The sequence below is a fragment of the Macrotis lagotis genome, chromosome 3 (assembly GCF_037893015.1).
Source record: "Macrotis lagotis isolate mMagLag1 chromosome 3, bilby.v1.9.chrom.fasta, whole genome shotgun sequence".
In the NCBI taxonomy this organism is placed as follows: domain Eukaryota; kingdom Metazoa; phylum Chordata; class Mammalia; order Peramelemorphia; family Peramelidae; genus Macrotis; species Macrotis lagotis.
Genome location: NC_133660.1, coordinates 138,458,074 through 138,464,008, shown reverse-complemented (window position 1 = coordinate 138,464,008; position 5,935 = coordinate 138,458,074).

Below are 5,935 nucleotides of genomic sequence, written 5' to 3'. Positions count from 1 at the left end.
GGGAAAAAATGTCTATTAGATCCATCTACTTTACTTCAGGTAAAGAGTCTACAAACTCATCTGACCCATGCTGTATGCAAGTCTATACATTTATTAATTTGAATTATTCCCTCTGGGATTAAGCATAGGAAGGGTATTGTTTCATTTCCATGAAAACCCTTTAAGGATTTGAAGAACCTATCATCATTCCTTCTCTAAAAATCTTCAATTTCTTCAAAAGATCCCATTAGAAAAAGATTTTGAAGTCCTTCACTATTTTGGTTATCTTTCTTTGAATATTTGTCAGTTTATTAATATCCTATTTAAATGCCATGTCCAGAACTGAATCAAATACTCAAAATATGCAAGAATAGAGTAGATACATTTTGAGAGGGGATGGTCAATCCCCCAGAATTCTTTTCATTTCTTCTTCATCAAACAAATTCTATTTGTCAGATTGTGATTTAGGATGGAATTTCTATTTGTTTTTCCTCTATGATGTGATAATTAAAATTATCATTAAGATAAGGCATGTAATAATTACTGACTCTGCAGTAGATATTTGCATAATCAAAGGCCCCATAGCTATTTATTAAAAGCTTCATCTCTTCTTTTTCTTCCAGACTTTCTATAAATAAATCGATAAACATTTATTAAGTGCCCACTGCATTTAGGGCACTTTGCTACTCCAGTGAAATTATCATTTATTTTTTCTCTCCTATCTTTAATCAAATACTCTTTAATATGCTTATTCTCTCTAGAGCTCAGATTTCTTGATATGAAAGTAGTTTTTTAATATATTATTCCACCATACTCCCCCTTTAACTGAACTGTTCTTTGATTAAGTTTTACTCATTCAAAGCCATAAATATGTATTTAAACAAAAACAAATCAACATATAATATGCAGAAACATAATTTTGGTAATGAATTTATAAATGTTGAGTCATCAGATATTTCCTTTTTCCTTTTTTGTGATTATGAGGATAAAAGTAATACCTAGGAAATATATATATATATATATATATATATATATATATATATATATATATGATTTTTTTGTTATACTTATACTTTCAAAGTTGTTAAGGAGTAGAGACAATTATCTGATCCACCAAAATCTCCAAATCGTTGTACTCTTGCAAATGTACATAGTGGAGGGAAAGGTACTTCTGACCATGCCACTACACAACTTGTACAATTTTGGAAATATTTCCAGTATCTGCTTTATTATGGATACATAGACTCAGTTCAGATATTAATTTCATCTTCCCCCCTAAGGAAATAATGGATTGCTTAAACAATTGGAATTCCATTAGCTTGTTTTTCAATGGATGTTTAAGGATCAACTTTGCATTCATTGACTCTATCAATTATCACTCAATTTGTAATTGATCACTTAGATATATAAAAACTAGCCTCAGCTGAAGAGTTTGCTCAGATTTTTCAAAGTCAAGAAGAATGGATAGGAGTGTGTGTATGCATTCACTCAGTTACTCAAATATGGGAGATTGAATAGAAAGATTAACTGGGAGTTCCTTGTCCAATACTGTCTTTAACATATATTGATTGGTCAACTTTGAATAAGTTGTGAAACCTTTTGGTGTTCCAGACAACTTTAGGTCTGCAAGTTGCAGAGTGTGTTTGAGCCTGCATCAAGTAAAAGTAACTTCCTCAAGTTAATTTAGTATTGAATTTAAATAAATTTGTCACAATTACATCACAGGTCATCACTAAATTTATTGTTGTCTATCTCTAGATTTAACATTTCTACTATGTTTTATACAATTATTTTCAATTTGAGTAACAAATGATACACCTAAAAGATCGCTTCTATAAATAATAATAACATCATCATTTTGTCAATTGGTGACCTTAACATGAGAAAAGGAAAAAAAATCATAAGCATAAAATACAAATTTTTTAACAAAAAGAAAGAAAAACGATATTTGAAATAGACTTCCCTCTCCATTCTCTTTGAGGAACATAGACTATATTTTTTAAAAGTAATTTTCATTTAACAATTCAGTGCTATAAAGGTAGATTACTGAACTTCTTTGTTCCCATTTGCTGAATACATCTGAATACTACATCCTGCTACATTTTTCTGCTGTAAATTGCCTTGCTGGATTGTTTTCCTTTTTCATTATTTTTTCCTTGCTACTTTATCTGCTTTTTGCAACATGGAAACAGCAATAACATTCTGATTTATAAAAGCTTAAAACATTTTTTTAAAAACAAAACCAGTGGGCAAGCAGGGAGGGAGAATGCTTACAGCTTGGAGTAAATGAAATGACTGAAAATGAATGAAATTCATTGATAAATGTGTAGCTGCCCATTTGTTTATAAATAATCTCATAATTGTTCTTGTTATTTATGTGTCTGTTGGATGGGTTCTTTCTCTTTTAGACTGATCTATTAGCCATAGAGCTTCCAAGTACCTTTTCCACTCTCAGGACAGAATATTACCCATCTTAAGTAGTAATTCCACAAGAGAATTGATGTTTATTTCAGCAGAATTCTCCTTTAAAGTGAACTGGGAGGTCCATAGGGAAACCAGTCAATCTATTCATGGATTAGAAATCATCTAAGCAAAGTTCACATGTTGATGATCCTGAAAGCAACCACTAAAATATTGTCATTTCCACCCACCTCAACTAAATAAAAGCATTCTTATCTCATTAGGAGCATGGGGAAATAAGTAATGTCTAGTATTACAGTTAATAAAAGGAAAATTTTGCAAAAGAGTTTAATTGTTGATATTATAAGTTCTTCTTTAATTAGTGAAAAAATATATCCCCCCCAAAAATTCCTTTTAGTATTCTATTTCATGTTCAGTCAATCAAAGCCTTTTTTAGATTTTGTTTCTGATTTTCAGAAGTATAGAAATTGGTCAAAGTGAATAAAATTGAAGTAATTTGAATCAGGTTACAACTATTGAAACTGTTATACATTCTGCAATGTTCCAAATTACCTGGTGATGACCTCTAAAGTCAAACATAATTGTGACCATTGAACATTGTGGTCCAATGGAAATATACTAAATAATCAGAGAAAATGAAGATGAAATCCAGCAACATTGTTGTTTTCTACCTGTGTGATCTTTGATAAATCTCTTTACCTCTCTGAGCGGTTTCCTTATCTTTAAAATGAAAGATTCAAACAGATGATCTAAAACTTCCCCTCCTACTAAAAATCCTAATAGGGAGAATTTTCAAAATGTTACATTATAGATATGCAGTACAAATAATGTTAATTTTGGCACATTTTTAAAAAATATTTTAATAATTTTTCTGTGACTCAATTTCTCACTATATTGAAATAGAAAGAGAGCAAGGACACAGGACAATATTGGAAAATCAAAGAAGCAGAATCTTTAATGTGAGAAATTAGAAAAGGGTGAAAGTTTCCCCTTTCTTTGGGTCTCTCATACAGAGTATAACAGAAAAAATAGATGAGATTGAGTCATGGGTCCTGGATGGAAATCCACTCCTAACCCTTCTGTTTATTGCCTTTATGACCTTGGCCAAATCATTTTGACATTTTTTTTTTTGTTTTGAGTCTCAAATGTCCAAGTGCTGACTATTTTTAAGTCTTAATATTTGTATAGAGTTTTAAATATATTTTATAATTTAATTTTCTGAATGTCCATGAGAAGTATGTATTATGGATATGATTATTTACTTCTTAATGATAAGAATTCTGGAACCCAGTAATGAAATGACGTTAAGAATAAAAAAGTCGGGGCAACTAGATGGTGCATTGGAAAGAGAACTGGTCCTGGAGTCAGAAGGACCTGAATTCACATCTGACTTCAGACAATACTTAGCTGTGTGAGCTTGAAAAAGTCACTCAACCTCATTGCCTTGCAAAAAAATAAAAAAAAAAACAGCTCAGAAAATCTTGAGTTTAAGTTCAAGTCTTCATAGCCTAGCTATCTAACTGGACAGTGCACTAAAACTCTGAACTTCAATGTCCTCTTCCGCAAAATGATGATAATAATGGCACCTGACAAAGTTGTTGTAACAATCAAATGAAATGATATATTTTAGGTACTTGTATAGACATCAATGTATTATTGTAATGGTTAGCCATCTAGAAAAATTCTTAGCATTAATATGTCAAATACACTCCTAGGGGATACACATGCTGGGAAGCAAGATTGTCACAGCCTGCAAAAAAAAGAAAACAAAACCTCTCTGGGGAAAATATCATCAACATCATAATCATCATCATCATCATCACCATCATCACTATTATCTTCACTATTGTTCCATACTCTCTACTGATTGATTTGTTCCATGCCCATATCCTGAATTATTAAATTTATTATTAATTATTAAAATTATTGAATTCATTATTTATTATTATTTATTATTTTTATTATTTTTGCTTAGTTTAAAGTACTTTGCAAACCTCAGTAGCCCACATAGATATGTGACTTAGAGCTATACCTTAGCTGGTAAGATTCTTGATCAGAATTTGAAGTCATTTACTTTAGATTTGAGTCACTATGTCACAGTGTCTTTCTTTTTTCTATTGAAGAAGTAGAAAGAAAAGAAGAGCAATAAGAATGATAAAGAAATAGTAGTAGTAGTAGTAGTAGTAATAGTAGTAGTAGTAGTAAAATCTAAAAGACCTGTTTTAGCTATAAATCCTCTGCTCCTTTTACTAGAGAGGAGGTGAAGATGCCAGCATTCTGAAATTTTCCTGGCACAAAGGCTTGCCTGTCATGAATATGTATATATGTGTGTGTGTGTGTATTCTGTCATTGATACACACACACACACACACACACACACACATATATATATATATATATGTGTGTATATATATATATATATATATATATATATATATTCTGTCTGAGACAGTAATGGAAAATGCTAAACAGACCCAAGAACTGCCTTCATCACATGGCTGTCACTCTAGCCCAAAAAGGCTCTGGGTTTTGACATATTTTGAGTTTTACATCTTGGAAAAGGCCTGATCATATTACCCTTGCATGTAGAGCATGCCATTCTACCAGCATCAGTCTTGATGAAAGAAATGATTGAAGAATTAAATATCTTTTCATTCTCTCAGTAAGGTGTCACAAGAGTTCTCCAATATATATGACTCAAGAATTAAAGTAACTATAATCATTATTTGTAAATATGATGTCATTATTTGTGTCATCCTGATAAAAGATTATAATTTTTTATATATTCAAATCAATTCATTTAATTTAGAAAGTACAAAAAAAGTGCCTGATTTATCCCATTTACTAAGCTACTTAGAATACAAAGAAAAAAAAGGTAAATTAATCCATGTAAAAAGAGGTCATGTTTTATTGGCAGAAAAGATATATGAACATATAAGTAATGATTAATAAATCACAGATAGATAATATATTTATATGTATATACATTCATATATAAAGTAAATATGAAGTTATTTTGGAGTGAGAAGTAATGCTCAATTAAGACCTCTTGTATGAGGTGACAATAGAGAAAATCCTTGGAGGAAGAAAGGGATTCTAAGAGGTAGAATTAAGAGGAGCAATTTATATGCAAAAAAAAAAAAACGCAACTGGAAAATTGAGTGTTGTGTATAAGGAATAACAAATATGTTAGGTTGTCTGGAACTTAGAATTCTTGAAGAGAGAATAATTTATAATCAATCTAAAAAAATATGAGAACCTGATTGAAAGTTTTTAAATGGTAATTACATTGGGGAATGGAATGCACATTTATTAAATGATTGTCATGTGTTAAAAAGTGTGCTAAGCACTTTATAAATATTATTTAATTTGAACCATTCAACAACTTTCTGAAATAGGTGATTAGAATTCTTATTATCAAGGAAACTGAAGAAAGCACTGATTAAGCAATTTGCCTAGACCTACCCAGCTAGTAAATTTCTGAGGCTGGATTTGAACTTAGATTTTCTTGACTCCAAGCCCAGTGCTCTATGGA